The following is a 14,407-nucleotide window of genomic DNA, read 5'->3' as shown; positions in this document are numbered from 1 at the left end:
TCTCTCTCTCTCTCTCACTCCACTGTTTCACTCTCTCTCTCCTCACAACTCTCTCTCTCTCTCACTCCACTGTTTTCACTCTTTCTCTCTCCTGACAACTCCCTCTCTCTCTTTCTTTCTCTCTCTCTCTCTCTCTCTCTCTTTCTCTCTCTCTCACTCCACTGTTTTCACTCTCTCTCTCCTGACAATTCTCTCTCACTCTGTCGCACTCCATTGTTTTCACTCTCTCTCCTCACAATTCTCTCTCTCTCTCACTCTGTCTCACTCCACTGTTTTCACTCTTTCTTTCTCGCTCTGCCTCACTCCACTGTTTTCACTCTTCATTTATAGGTTATATTCTTCAAGAATCAATGGATGTTGCATCTGCTGATTGCCCCTTTAAAATGAATCACTAATCACATTAAATAAATCACATTCTCCCGAAATGACTTTGTCAAAGCAACAGAATAACTAGGGCTTTACAATGATCCTGAAAACTTGGGGGAATTCTGGGGTTAAGTGGGTTAAAATAGTCCTAGAAGTCACAGAGGGTGCACAGAGGGACATGCCAAAATGCAGAATTTTAGCACTTTTGCAAGTCTTTATTCATATAAAAAAATCTGATTTATTGAATTTTACATGTGGTCTATATTAAAGGGCACTTCATTTAATATAACAGGCTTTTAAAAATGCAATATTGTTGCACAATTTGTATGTAGCCCTTTAAAGTATACAGGTTGAAAATGGCACTGATAAACGCCTAAATTGGTACGCAGTGGCTGTACAGTAACATGCTATACATGACTTCAGACCACAGGCTCTACGCTTCAGAGGACTAAATGTATTTTGAAAGATGAGACGTTGAGGACTATAATAAATACTGCTTTGATGTCATACAAGCAAGCAAAACACCCATGAGTCCAAATGTGCACTTCACATTTTCTTATTATAAAACTCATGTCAAATACAGTGTCAACATTTATGATCACTATATTTGATGTATAGTTACAAGATGACATGACGTCATACCCTGGGTTATTCTGAACAGAATGAGCCTGTTTGTCTACTGTGAATAAACTTAGCCGTGGCATACGCACCTGAATGCACTCATGATTCCTATGCGCATCAAAATTACAATCTGTTTCCAGGAATGTTATTGTGAAAGCCTAACTCTGTAATATACTTTTTTATAACTTAGCTAATCATGTTGGCAATAGAACCAGATGATGCCATCTTCCTAAAAAATGTCTCAGGTGTTGTCAGGCCATTGTTCTTATGTTTGAAGCTCCTCAAGTTGAGGAATTTTACACCTCTGTGTGGGGGTTTCACAAGCCGTTAGGTTTAGATAGGAATTATAATTATGTCCAGTAGTCTGAATTGTGGCAGGGATGAGGAGGCTCAGTTTGTAGAGCATGGTATTTGCAATGCCAGGGTTTAGGGTTTGATTCCCACTGGGGGGCAGGTATGAAAAAAATAATGACACAAAAAATATATTAAGTCACTCTGGATAAGAGTGTCTGCTAAATGACTAAAAATAAACTACAGGGGTGCCCAAGGGCGCTGTTACTTTCATTCGAAAAATGTTGCAATGCTGTGTTGATCTGCTGTGGAGGTGTTTTTCCCAGCATTGCAACCTCCCTCCTCCCTGACCCAACAGCATAATGCAAGGAGAATGGCATGTTATATAGAAATATTGATTTGGAGAATGGCGTGTTATATAGGAACATTCATTTGGAAGTCAATTGCCCACCCAAGGTGTTGTCGCCTAGGCCATTGCTCTGATGTTTGAGGCTCATCTAGCTAAGGGATTTCACATGTCTGTGTGTGGTTTACACAATATGTAAGTTTTATGTCCAGAAGTCTGAAATTAATATATTTCCAGATTATGGTTGGGGGGCATATAAAGAGCAACATATGTGAAGATCAGCAGGCTCTGAATGGAGGTGAAGCTTCACTTAATCTACTTTGAAGCAGAGAAAAAACCGTAATGTTGGAGAAGCTGACTTAATCTACTTTGAAGCAGAAAAAAAAATATGAAAAATTATTTTTTCAAAAATATGAAAAAGAAAAAAAAGAAGACATGGGGGCGTGCGGGACGCACTCGCTAAGCGGACCGGCACATTGAACGCGGGTCGGCGACTCCCCGCTTGCCAGGAGCCCTCCGAAAACGTGGATGGATCCTGCCGAGTAAGAAACGATACTCGGGAGGTGTTTACCCAGCTGCCGAGTATACCAGGTGATGTAGGACAGGTTCACTCACACACACACTCACACAGACACACCTATTCACTTGTAATACAAATCTGATTTGGTTGCAATGCTGGGAAGAACTACACCACAGTAGATCCACGTTGCCTTTCAACTTTTTTCAAATAGGAAAACCAGATTTTTATCCGTTTGTTTTTTTATAAAGCTAGAAAAAAATATATATATAAAAAAAAAAAAAAATATGAAGAAAATATGCATCACTAACTGTAAGTCGCTCTGGATAAGAGTGTCTGCTAAATGACTACCAAAAAAATAAAAAATATTTTTTTTCATAAATATGAAAATGAAAAAAAAGACGACTACCAGGTGAACGCATAACTTACCACGTGCCCGTAGCCAAACACGTCTTTAAATGACCAGTGGGGTCGAATCCGGGTGGGGGGGTGTGATAACTGCCTGAATGGAGGTGAAGCTTCACTTAATCTACTTTGAAGCAGAGAAAAAACCGTAATGTTGGAGAAGCTGACTTAATCTACTTTGAAGCAGAAAAAAAAAAATGAAAATTTATTTTTTCAAAAATATGAAAATGAAAAAAAAGAAGACATGGGGGCGTGCGGGACGCACTCGCTAAGCGGACCGGCACATTGAACGCGGGTCGGCGACTCCCCGCTTGCCAGGAGCCCTCTGATAACGTGGACGGATCCTGCCGAGTAAGAAATGATACTCGGGAGGAGACAGAGAGAGGTAGAGGGGACTCTCTCCAATCCCACTGACCTCACTGTTGGGTACATGCTGTCTGGACTATTTTCAGAGAATAGACTGCTTAATGTAACCGACGGGATATGAACCAGGTCTATTGCGGGAGAAAGCAACAGCTTGACCGTTACACCAAGAGGACATTCCCTATTGGGCTGAGGCATAGCCTATTTTTCACATCTGATTTAATTTCATACAACTTAATATTGCTACACTAAAAATCTTTGTCTGGACAATAGCCCATTACTCAGCTTTTATTAGAAAATGAATGGCATGCCACTGTGATCATTTTCTGTGACGACAGAGTAAATTATTATGCAGCCTCAGAGGGGTGCCCAAACTTTTTCAGACGACTGGATGTACTTCATAGAAACTGTTACCCTTTATATATTCTAACCACTCTATTTAATGTATTCCATATTAAGGGCCCTAACCTAGGAACACAAATCTTTGTTCCTATTAACATTGTGGACAGTTCTCTCTCTCTCTCTCTCTCTCTCTCTCTCTCTTACTCCACTGTTTTCACTCTTTCTCTCTCTTCACAGCTCTCTCTCTCTTTCGCTCTGACTCACTCCACTGTTTTCACTCTCTCTCTTCTCACAATTCACTTTCTCTCTCGTTCTGTCTCACTCCACTGTTTTCACTCTCTCTTTCTCTATCCTCACAACTCTCTCTGCCTCACTCGACTGTTTTCACTATTTCTCTCTCCTCACAACTCTCTCTCTCTCTCTCTCACTCCACTGTTTCACTCTCTCTCTCCTCACAACTCTCTCTCTCTCTCACTCCACTGTTTTCACTCTTTCTCTCTCCTGACAACTCCCTCTCTCTCTTTCTTTCTCTCTCTCTCTCTCTCTCTCTCTTTCTCTCTCTCTCACTCCACTGTTTTCACTCTCTCTCTCCTGACAATTCTCTCTCACTCTGTCGCACTCCATTGTTTTCACTCTCTCTCCTCACAATTCTCTCTCTCTCTCACTCTGTCTCACTCCACTGTTTTCACTCTTTCTTTCTCGCTCTGCCTCACTCCACTGTTTTCACTCTTCATTTATAGGTTATATTCTTCAAGAATCAATGGATGTTGCATCTGCTGATTGCCCCTTTAAAATGAATCACTAATCACATTAAATAAATCACATTCTCCCGAAATGACTTTGTCAAAGCAACAGAATAACTAGGGCTTTACAATGATCCTGAAAACTTGGGGGAATTCTGGGGTTAAGTGGGTTAAAATAGTCCTAGAAGTCACAGAGGGTGCACAGAGGGACATGCCAAAATGCAGAATTTTAGCACTTTTGCAAGTCTTTATTCATATAAAAAAATCTGATTTATTGAATTTTACATGTGGTCTATATTAAAGGGCACTTCATTTAATATAACAGGCTTTTAAAAATGCAATATTGTTGCACAATTTGTATGTAGCCCTTTAAAGTATACAGGTTGAAAATGGCACTGATAAACGCCTAAATTGGTACGCAGTGGCTGTACAGTAACATGCTATACATGACTTCAGACCACAGGCTCTACGCTTCAGAGGACTAAATGTATTTTGAAAGATGAGACGTTGAGGACTATAATAAATACTGCTTTGATGTCATACAAGCAAGCAAAACACCCATGAGTCCAAATGTGCACTTCACATTTTCTTATTATAAAACTCATGTCAAATACAGTGTCAACATTTATGATCACTATATTTGATGTATAGTTACAAGATGACATGACGTCATACCCTGGGTTATTCTGAACAGAATGAGCCTGTTTGTCTACTGTGAATAAACTTAGCCGTGGCATACGCACCTGAATGCACTCATGATTCCTATGCGCATCAAAATTACAATCTGTTTCCAGGAATGTTATTGTGAAAGCCTAACTCTGTAATATACTTTTTTATAACTTAGCTAATCATGTTGGCAATAGAACCAGATGATGCCATCTTCCTAAAAAATGTCTCAGGTGTTGTCAGGCCATTGTTCTGATGTTTGAAGCTCCTCTAGTTGAGGGATTTCACACCTCTGTGTGGGGGTTTCACAAGCCGTTAGGTTTAGATAGGAATTATAATTATGTCCAGTAGTCTGAATTGTGGCAGGGATGAGGAGGCTCAGTTTGTAGAGCATGGTATTTGCAATGCCAGGGTTTAGGGTTTGATTCCCACTGGGGGGCAGGTATGAAAAAAATAATGACACAAAAAATATATTAAGTCACTCTGGATAAGAGTGTCTGCTAAATGACTAAAAATAAACTACAGGGGTGCCCAAGGGCGCTGTTACTTTCATTCGAAAAATGTTGCAATGCTGTGTTGATCTGCTGTGGAGGTGTTTTTCCCAGCATTGCAACCTCCCTCCTCCCTGACCCAACAGCATAATGCAAGGAGAATGGCATGTTATATAGAAATATTGATTTGGAGAATGGCGTGTTATATAGGAACATTCATTTGGAAGTCAATTGCCCACCCAAGGTGTTGTCGCCTAGGCCATTGCTCTGATGTTTGAGGCTCATCTAGCTAAGGGATTTCACATGTCTGTGTGTGGTTTACACAATATGTAAGTTTTATGTCCAGAAGTCTGAAATTAATATATTTCCAGATTATGGTTGGGGGGCATATAAAGAGCAACATATGTGAAGATCAGCAGGCTCTGAATGGAGGTGAAGCTTCACTTAATCTACTTTGAAGCAGAGAAAAAACCGTAATGTTGGAGAAGCTGACTTAATCTACTTTGAAGCAGAAAAAAAAATATGAAAAATTATTTTTTCAAAAATATGAAAAAGAAAAAAAAGAAGACATGGGGGCGTGCGGGACGCACTCGCTAAGCGGACCGGCACATTGAACGCGGGTCGGCGACTCCCCGCTTGCCAGGAGCCCTCCGAAAACGTGGACGGATCCTGCCGAGTAAGAAACGATACTCGGGAGGTGTTTACCCAGCTGCCGAGTATACCAGGTGATGTAGGACAGGTTCACTCACACACACACTCACACAGACACACCTATTCACTTGTAATACAAATCTGATTTGGTTGCAATGCTGGGAAGAACTACACCACAGTAGATCCACGTTGCCTTTCAACTTTTTTCAAATAGGAAAACCAGATTTTTATCCGTTTGTTTTTTTATAAAGCTAGAAAAAAATATATATATAAAAACAAAAAAAAAATATGAAGAAAATATGCATCACTAACTGTAAGTCGCTCTGGATAAGAGTGTCTGCTAAATGACTACCAAAAAAATAAAAAATATTTTTTTTCATAAATATGAAAATGAAAAAAAAGACGACTACCAGGTGAACGCATAACTTACCACGTGCCCGTAGCCAAACACGTCTTTAAATGACCAGTGGGGTCGAATCCGGGTGGGGGGGTGTGATAACTGCCTGAATGGAGGTGAAGCTTCACTTAATCTACTTTGAAGCAGAGAAAAAACCGTAATGTTGGAGAAGCTGACTTAATCTACTTTGAAGCAGAAAAAAAAAAATGAAAATTTATTTTTTCAAAAATATGAAAATGAAAAAAAAGAAGACATGGGGGCGTGCGGGACGCACTCGCTAAGCGGACCGGCACATTGAACGCGGGTCGGCGACTCCCCGCTTGCCAGGAGCCCTCCGATAACGTGGACGGATCCTGCCGAGTAAGAAATGATACTCGGGAGGAGACAGAGAGAGGTAGAGGGGACTCTCTCCAATCCCACTGACCTCACTGTTGGGTACATGCTGTCTGGACTATTTTCAGAGAATAGACTGCTTAATGTAACCGACGGGATATGAACCAGGTCTACCGCGGGAGAAAGCAACAGCTTGACCGTTACACCAAGAGGACATTCCCTATTGGGCTGAGGCATAGCCTATTTTTCACATCTGATTTAATTTCATACAACTTAATATTGCTACACTAAAAATCTTTGTCTGGACAATAGCCCATTACTCAGCTTTTATTAGAAAATGAATGGCATGCCACTGTGATCATTTTCTGTGACGACAGAGTAAATTATTATGCAGCCTCAGAGGGGTGCCCAAACTTTTTCAGACGACTGGATGTACTTCATAGAAACTGTTACCCTTTATATATTCTAACCACTCTATTTAATGTATTCCATATTAAGGGCCCTAACCTAGGAACACAAATCTTTGTTCCTATTAACATTGTGGACAGTTCTCTCTCTCTTTCTCTCTCTCTCTCTCTCTCTCTCTCTTTCTCTCTCTCTCTCTCTTACTCCACTGTTTTCACTCTTTCTCTCTCTTCACAGCTCTCTCTCTCTTTCGCTCTGACTCACTCCACTGTTTTCACTCTCTCTCTTCTCACAATTCACTTTCTCTCTCGTTCTGTCTGACTCCACTGTTTTCACTCTCTCTTTCTCTATCCTCACAACTCTCTCTGCCTCACTCGACTGTTTTCACTATTTCTCTCTCCTCACAACTCTCTCTCTCTCTCTCTCACTCCACTGTTTCACTCTCTCTCTCCTCACAACTCTCTCTCTCTCTCACTCCACTGTTTTCACTCTTTCTCTCTCCTGACAACTCCCTCTCTCTCTTTCTTTCTCTCTCTCTCTCTCTCTCTCTCTCTTTCTCTCTCTCTCACTCCAATGTTTTCACTCTCTCTCTCCTGACAATTCTCTCTCACTCTGTCGCACTCCATTGTTTTCACTCTCTCTCCTCACAATTCTCTCTCTCTCTCACTCTGTCTCACTCCACTGTTTTCACTCTTTCTTTCTCGCTCTGCCTCACTCCACTGTTTTCACTCTTCATTTATAGGTTATATTCTTCAAGAATCAATGGATGTTGCATCTGCTGATTGCCCCTTTAAAATGAATCACTAATCACATTAAATAAATCACATTCTCCCGAAATGACTTTGTCAAAGCAACAGAATAACTAGGGCTTTACAATGATCCTGAAAACTTGGGGGAATTCTGGGGTTAAGTGGGTTAAAATAGTCCTAGAAGTCACAGAGGGTGCACAGAGGGACATGCCAAAATGCAGAATTTTAGCACTTTTGCAAGTCTTTATTCATATAAAAAAATCTGATTTATTGAATTTTACATGTGGTCTATATTAAAGGGCACTTCATTTAATATAACAGGCTTTTAAAAATGCAATATTGTTGCACAATTTGTATGTAGCCCTTTAAAGTATACAGGTTGAAAATGGCACTGATAAACGCCTAAATTGGTACGCAGTGGCTGTACAGTAACATGCTATACATGACTTCAGACCACAGGCTCTACGCTTCAGAGGACTAAATGTATTTTGAAAGATGAGACGTTGAGGACTATAATAAATACTGCTTTGATGTCATACAAGCAAGCCAAACACCCATGAGTCCAAATGTGCACTTCACATTTTCTTATTATAAAACTCATGTCAAATACAGTGTCAACATTTATGATCACTATATTTGATGTATAGTTACAAGATGACATGACGTCATACCCTGGGTTATTCTGAACAGAATGAGCCTGTTTGTCTACTGTGAATAAACTTAGCCGTGGCATACGCACCTGAATGCACTCATGATTCCTATGCGCATCAAAATTACAATCTGTTTCCAGGAATGTTATTGTGAAAGCCTAACTCTGTAATATACTTTTTTATAACTTAGCTAATCATGTTGGCAATAGAACCAGATGATGCCATCTTCCTAAAAAATGTCTCAGGTGTTGTCAGGCCATTGTTCTGATGTTTGAAGCTCCTCAAGTTGAGGAATTTCACACCTCTGTGTGGGGGTTTCACAAGCCGTTAGGTTTAGATAGGAATTATAATTATGTCCAGTAGTCTGAATTGTGGCAGGGATGAGGAGGCTCAGTTTGTAGAGCATGGTATTTGCAATGCCAGGGTTTAGGGTTTGATTCCCACTGGGGGGCAGGTATGAAAAAAATAATGACACAAAAAATATATTAAGTCACTCTGGATAAGAGTGTCTGCTAAATGACTAAAAATAAACTACAGGGGTGCCCAAGGGCGCTGTTACTTTCATTCGAAAAATGTTGCAATGCTGTGTTGATCTGCTGTGGAGGTGTTTTTCCCAGCATTGCAACCTCCCTCCTCCCTGACCCAACAGCATAATGCAAGGAGAATGGCATGTTATATAGAAATATTGATTTGGAGAATGGCGTGTTATATAGGAACATTCATTTGGAAGTCAATTGCCCACCCAAGGTGTTGTCGCCTAGGCCATTGCTCTGATGTTTGAGGCTCATCTAGCTAAGGGATTTCACATGTCTGTGTGTGGTTTACACAATATGTAAGTTTTATGTCCAGAAGTCTGAAATTAATATATTTCCAGATTATGGTTGGGGGGCATATAAAGAGCAACATATGTGAAGATCAGCAGGCTCTGAATGGAGGTGAAGCTTCACTTAATCTACTTTGAAGCAGAGAAAAAACCGTAATGTTGGAGAAGCTGACTTAATCTACTTTGAAGCAGAAAAAAAAATATGAAAAATTATTTTTTCAAAAATATGAAAAAGAAAAAAAAGAAGACATGGGGGCGTGCGGGACGCACTCGCTAAGCGTACCGGCACATTGAACGCGGGTCGGCGACTCCCCGCTTGCCAGGAGCCCTCCGAAAACGTGGACGGATCCTGCCGAGTAAGAAATGATACTCGGGAGGTGTTTACCCAGCTGCCGAGTATACCAGGTGATGTAGGACAGGTTCACTCACACACACACTCACACAGACACACCTATTCACTTGTAATACAAATCTGATTTGGTTGCAATGCTGGGAAGAACTACACCACAGTAGATCCACGTTGCCTTTCAACTTTTTTCAAATAGGAAAACCAGATTTTTATCCGTTTGTTTTTTTATAAAGCTAGAAAAAAATATATATATAAAAAAAAAAAAAAATATGAAGAAAATATGCATCACTAACTGTAAGTCGCTCTGGATAAGAGTGTCTGCTAAATGACTACCAAAAAAATAAAAAATATTTTTTTTCATAAATATGAAAATGAAAAAAAAGACGACTACCAGGTGAACGCATAACTTACCACGTGCCCGTAGCCAAACACGTCTTTAAATGACCAGTGGGGTCGAATCCGGGTGGGGGGGTGTGATAACTGCCTGAATGGAGGTGAAGCTTCACTTAATCTACTTTGAAGCAGAGAAAAAACCGTAATGTTGGAGAAGCTGACTTAATCTACTTTGAAGCAGAAAAAAAAAAATGAAAATTTATTTTTTCAAAAATATGAAAATGAAAAAAAAGAAGACATGGGGGCGTGCGGGACGCACTCGCTAAGCGGACCGGCACATTGAACGCGGGTCGGCGACTCCCCGCTTGCCAGGAGCCCTCCGATAACGTGGACGGATCCTGCCGAGTAAGAAATGATACTCGGGAGGAGACAGAGAGAGGGAGAGGGGACTCTCTCCAATCCCACTGACCTCACTGTTGGGTACATGCTGTCTGGACTATTTTCAGAGAATAGACTGCTTAATGTAACCGACGGGATATGAACCAGGTCTACCGCGGGAGAAAGCAACAGCTTGACCGTTACACCAAGAGGACATTCCCTATTGGGCTGAGGCATAGCCTATTTTTCACATCTGATTTAATTTCATACAACTTAATATTGCTACACTAAAAATCTTTGTCTGGACAATAGCCCATTACTCAGCTTTTATTAGAAAATGAATGGCATGCCACTGTGATCATTTTCTGTGACGACAGAGTAAATTATTATGCAGCCTCAGAGGGGTGCCCAAACTTTTTCAGACGACTGGATGTACTTCATAGAAACTGTTACCCTTTATATATTCTAACCACTCTATTTAATGTTTTCCATATTAAGGGCCCTAACCTAGGAACACAAATCTTTGTTCCTATTAACATTGTGGACAGTTCTCTCTCTTTCTCTCTCTCTCTCTCTCTCTCTCTCTCTCTCTCTCTCTCTCTCTCTCTCTCTCTCTCTCTCTCTCTCTCTCTCTCTCACTCCACTATTTTCACTCTTTCTCTCTCTTCACAGCTCTCTCTCTCTTTCGCTCTGACTCACTCCACTGTTTTCACTCTCTCTCTTCTCACAATTCACTTTCTCTCTCGTTCTGTCTCATTCGACTGTTTTCACTCTTTCTCTCTCCTCACAACTCTCTCTCTCTCTCTCACTCCACTGTTTTCACTCTCTCTCTCTCCTCACAATTCTCTCTCTCTCTCACTCTGTCGCACTCCATTGTTTTCACTCTCTCTCCTCACAATTCTCTCTCTCTCTCACTCTGTCTCACTCCACTGTTTTCACTCTTCATTTATAGGTTATATTCTTCAAGAATCAATGGATGTTGCATCTACTGATTGCCCCTTTAAAATGAATCACTAATCACATTAAATAAATCACAATCTCCCGAAATGACTTTGTCAAAGCAACAGAATAACTAGGGCTTTACAATGATCCTGAAAACTTGGGGTAATTCTGGGGTTAAGTGGGTTAAAATAGTCCTAGAAGTCACAGAGGGTGCACAGAGGGACATGCCAAAATGCAGAATTTTAGCACTTTTGCAAGTCTTTATTCATATAAAAAAATCTGATTTATTGAATTTTACATGTGGTCTATATTAAAGGGCACTTCATTTAATATAACAGGCTTTTAAAAATGCAATATTGTTGCACAATTTGTATGTAGCCCTATAAAATATACAGGTTGAAAATGGCACTGATAAACGCCTAAATTGGTACGCAGTGGCTGTACAGTAACATGCTATACATGACTTCAGACCACAGGCTCTACGCTTCAGAGGACTAAATGTATTTTGAAAGATGAGACGTTGAGGACTATAATAAATACTGCTTTGATGTCATACAAGCAAGCAAAACACCCATGAGTCCAAATGTGCACTTCAAATTTTCTTATTATAAAACTCATGTCAAATACAGTGTCAACATTTATGATCACTATATTTGATGTATAGTTACAAGATGACATGACGTCATACCCTGGGTTATTCTGAACAGAATGAGCCTGTTTGTCTACTGTGAATAAACTTAGCCGTGGCATACGCACCTGAATGCATTCATGATTCCTATGCGCATCAAAATTACAATCTGTTTCCAGGAATGTTATTGTGAAAGCCTAACTCTGTAATATACTTTTTTTTATAACTTAGCTAATCATGTTGGCAATAGAACCAGATGATGCCATCTTCCTAAAAAATGTCTCAGGTGTTGTCAGGCCATTGTTCTGATGTTTGAAGCTCCTCAAGTTGAGGAATTTCACACCTCTGTGTGGGGGTTTCACAAGCCGTTAGGTTTAGATAGGAATTATAATTATGTCCAGTAGTCTGAATTGTGGCAGGGATGAGGAGGCTCAGTTTGTAGAGCATGGTATTTGCAATGCCAGGGTTTAGGGTTTGATTCCCACTGGGGGGCAGGTATGAAAAAAATAATTACACAAAAAATATATTAAGTCACTCTGGATAAGAGTGTCTGCTAAATGACTAAAAATAAACTACAGGGGTGCCCAAGGGCGCTGTTACTTTCATTCGGAAAATTTTGCAATGCTGTGTTGATCTGCTGTGGAGGTGTTTTTCCCAGCATTGCAACCTCCCTCCTCCCTGACCCAACAGCATAATGCAAGGAGAATGGCACGTTATATAGAAATATTGATTTGGAGAATGGCGTGTTATATATGAACATTCATTTGGAAGACAATTGCCCACACAAGGTGTTGTCGCCTAGGCCATTGCTCTGATGTTTGAGGCTCATCTAGCTAAGGGATTTCACATGTCTGTGTGTGGTTTACACAATATGTAAGTTTTATGTCCAGAAGTCTGAAATTAATATATTTCCAGATTATGGTTGGGGGGCATATAAAGAGCAACATATGTGACGATCAGCAGGCTCTGAATGGAGGTGAAGCTTCACTTAATCTACTTTGAAGCAGAGAAAAAAAACGGAATGTTGGAGAAGCTGACTTAATCTACTTTGAAGCAGAAAACAAATATGAAAAATTATTTTTTCAAAAATATGAAAATGAAAAAAAAGAAGACATGGGGGCGTGCGGGACGCACTCGCTAAGCGGACCGGCACATTGAACGCGGGTCGGCGACTCCCCGCTTGCCAGGAGCCCTCCGATAACGTGGACGGATCCTGCCGAGTAAGAAATGATACTCGGGAGGAGACAGAGAGAGGGAGAGGGGACTCTCTCCAATCCCACTGACCTCACTGTTGGGTACATGCTGTCTGGACTATTTTCAGAGAATAGACTGCTTAATGTAACCGACGGGATATGAACCAGGTCTACCGCGGGAGAAAGCAACAGCTTGACCGTTACACCAAGAGGACATTCCCTATTGGGCTGAGGCATAGCCTATTTTTCACATCTGATTTAATTTCATACAACTTAATATTGCTACACTAAAAATCTTTGTCTGGACAATAGCCCATTACTCAGCTTTTATTAGAAAATGAATGGCATGCCACTGTGATCATTTTCTGTGACGACAGAGTAAATTATTATGCAGCCTCAGAGGGGTGCCCAAACTTTTTCAGACGACTGGATGTACTTCATAGAAACTGTTACCGTTTATATATTCTAACCACTCTATTTAATGTATTCCATATTAAGGGCCCTAACCTAGGAACACAAATCTTTGTTCCTATTAACATTGTGGACAGTTCTCTCTCTCTTTCTCTCTCTCTCTCTCTCTCTCTCTCTCTCTCTCTCTTACTCCACTATTTTCACTCTTTCTCTCTCTTCACAGCTCTCTCTCTCTTTCGCTCTGACTCACTCCACTGTTTTCACTCTCTCTCTTCTCACAATTCACTTTCTCTCTCGTTCTGTCTCACTCCACTGTTTTCACTCTCTCTTTCTCTATCCTGGGCACTTCATTTAATATAACAGGCTTTTAAAAATGAAATATTGTTGCACAATTTGTATGTAGCCCTTTAAAGTATACAGGTTGAAAATGGCACTGATAAACGCCTAAATTGGTACGCAGTGGCTGTACAGTAACATGCTATACATGACTTCAGACCACAGGCTCTACGCTTCAGAGGACTAAATGTATTTTGAAAGATGAGACGTTGAGGACTATAATAAATACTGCTTTGATGTCATACAAGCAAGCAAAACACCCATGAGTCCAAATGTGCACTTCAAATGTTCTTATTATAAAACTCATGTCAAATACAGTGTCAACATTCATGATCACTATATTTGATGTATAGTTACAAGATGACATGACGTCATACCCTGGGTTATTCTGAACAGAATGAGCCTGTTTGTCTACTGTGAATAAACTTAGCCGTGGCATACGCACCTGAATGCACTCATGATTCCTATGCGCATCAAAATTACAATCTGTTTCCAGGAATGTTATTGTGAAAGCCTAACTCTGTAATATACTTTTTTTTATAACTTAGCTAATCATGTTGGCAATAGAACCAGATGATGCCATCTTCCTAAAAAATGTCTCAGGTGTTGTCAGGCCATTGTTCTGATGTTTGAAGCTCCTCAAGTTGAGGAATTTCACACCTCTGTGTGGGGGTTTCA

Source organism: Coregonus lavaretus (genome assembly GCF_964263955.1).
Source record: "Coregonus lavaretus genome assembly, contig: HAP1_SCAFFOLD_797, whole genome shotgun sequence".
NCBI lineage: Eukaryota > Metazoa > Chordata > Actinopteri > Salmoniformes > Salmonidae > Coregonus > Coregonus lavaretus.
Note: the sequence above shows the minus strand (reverse complement) of the source record.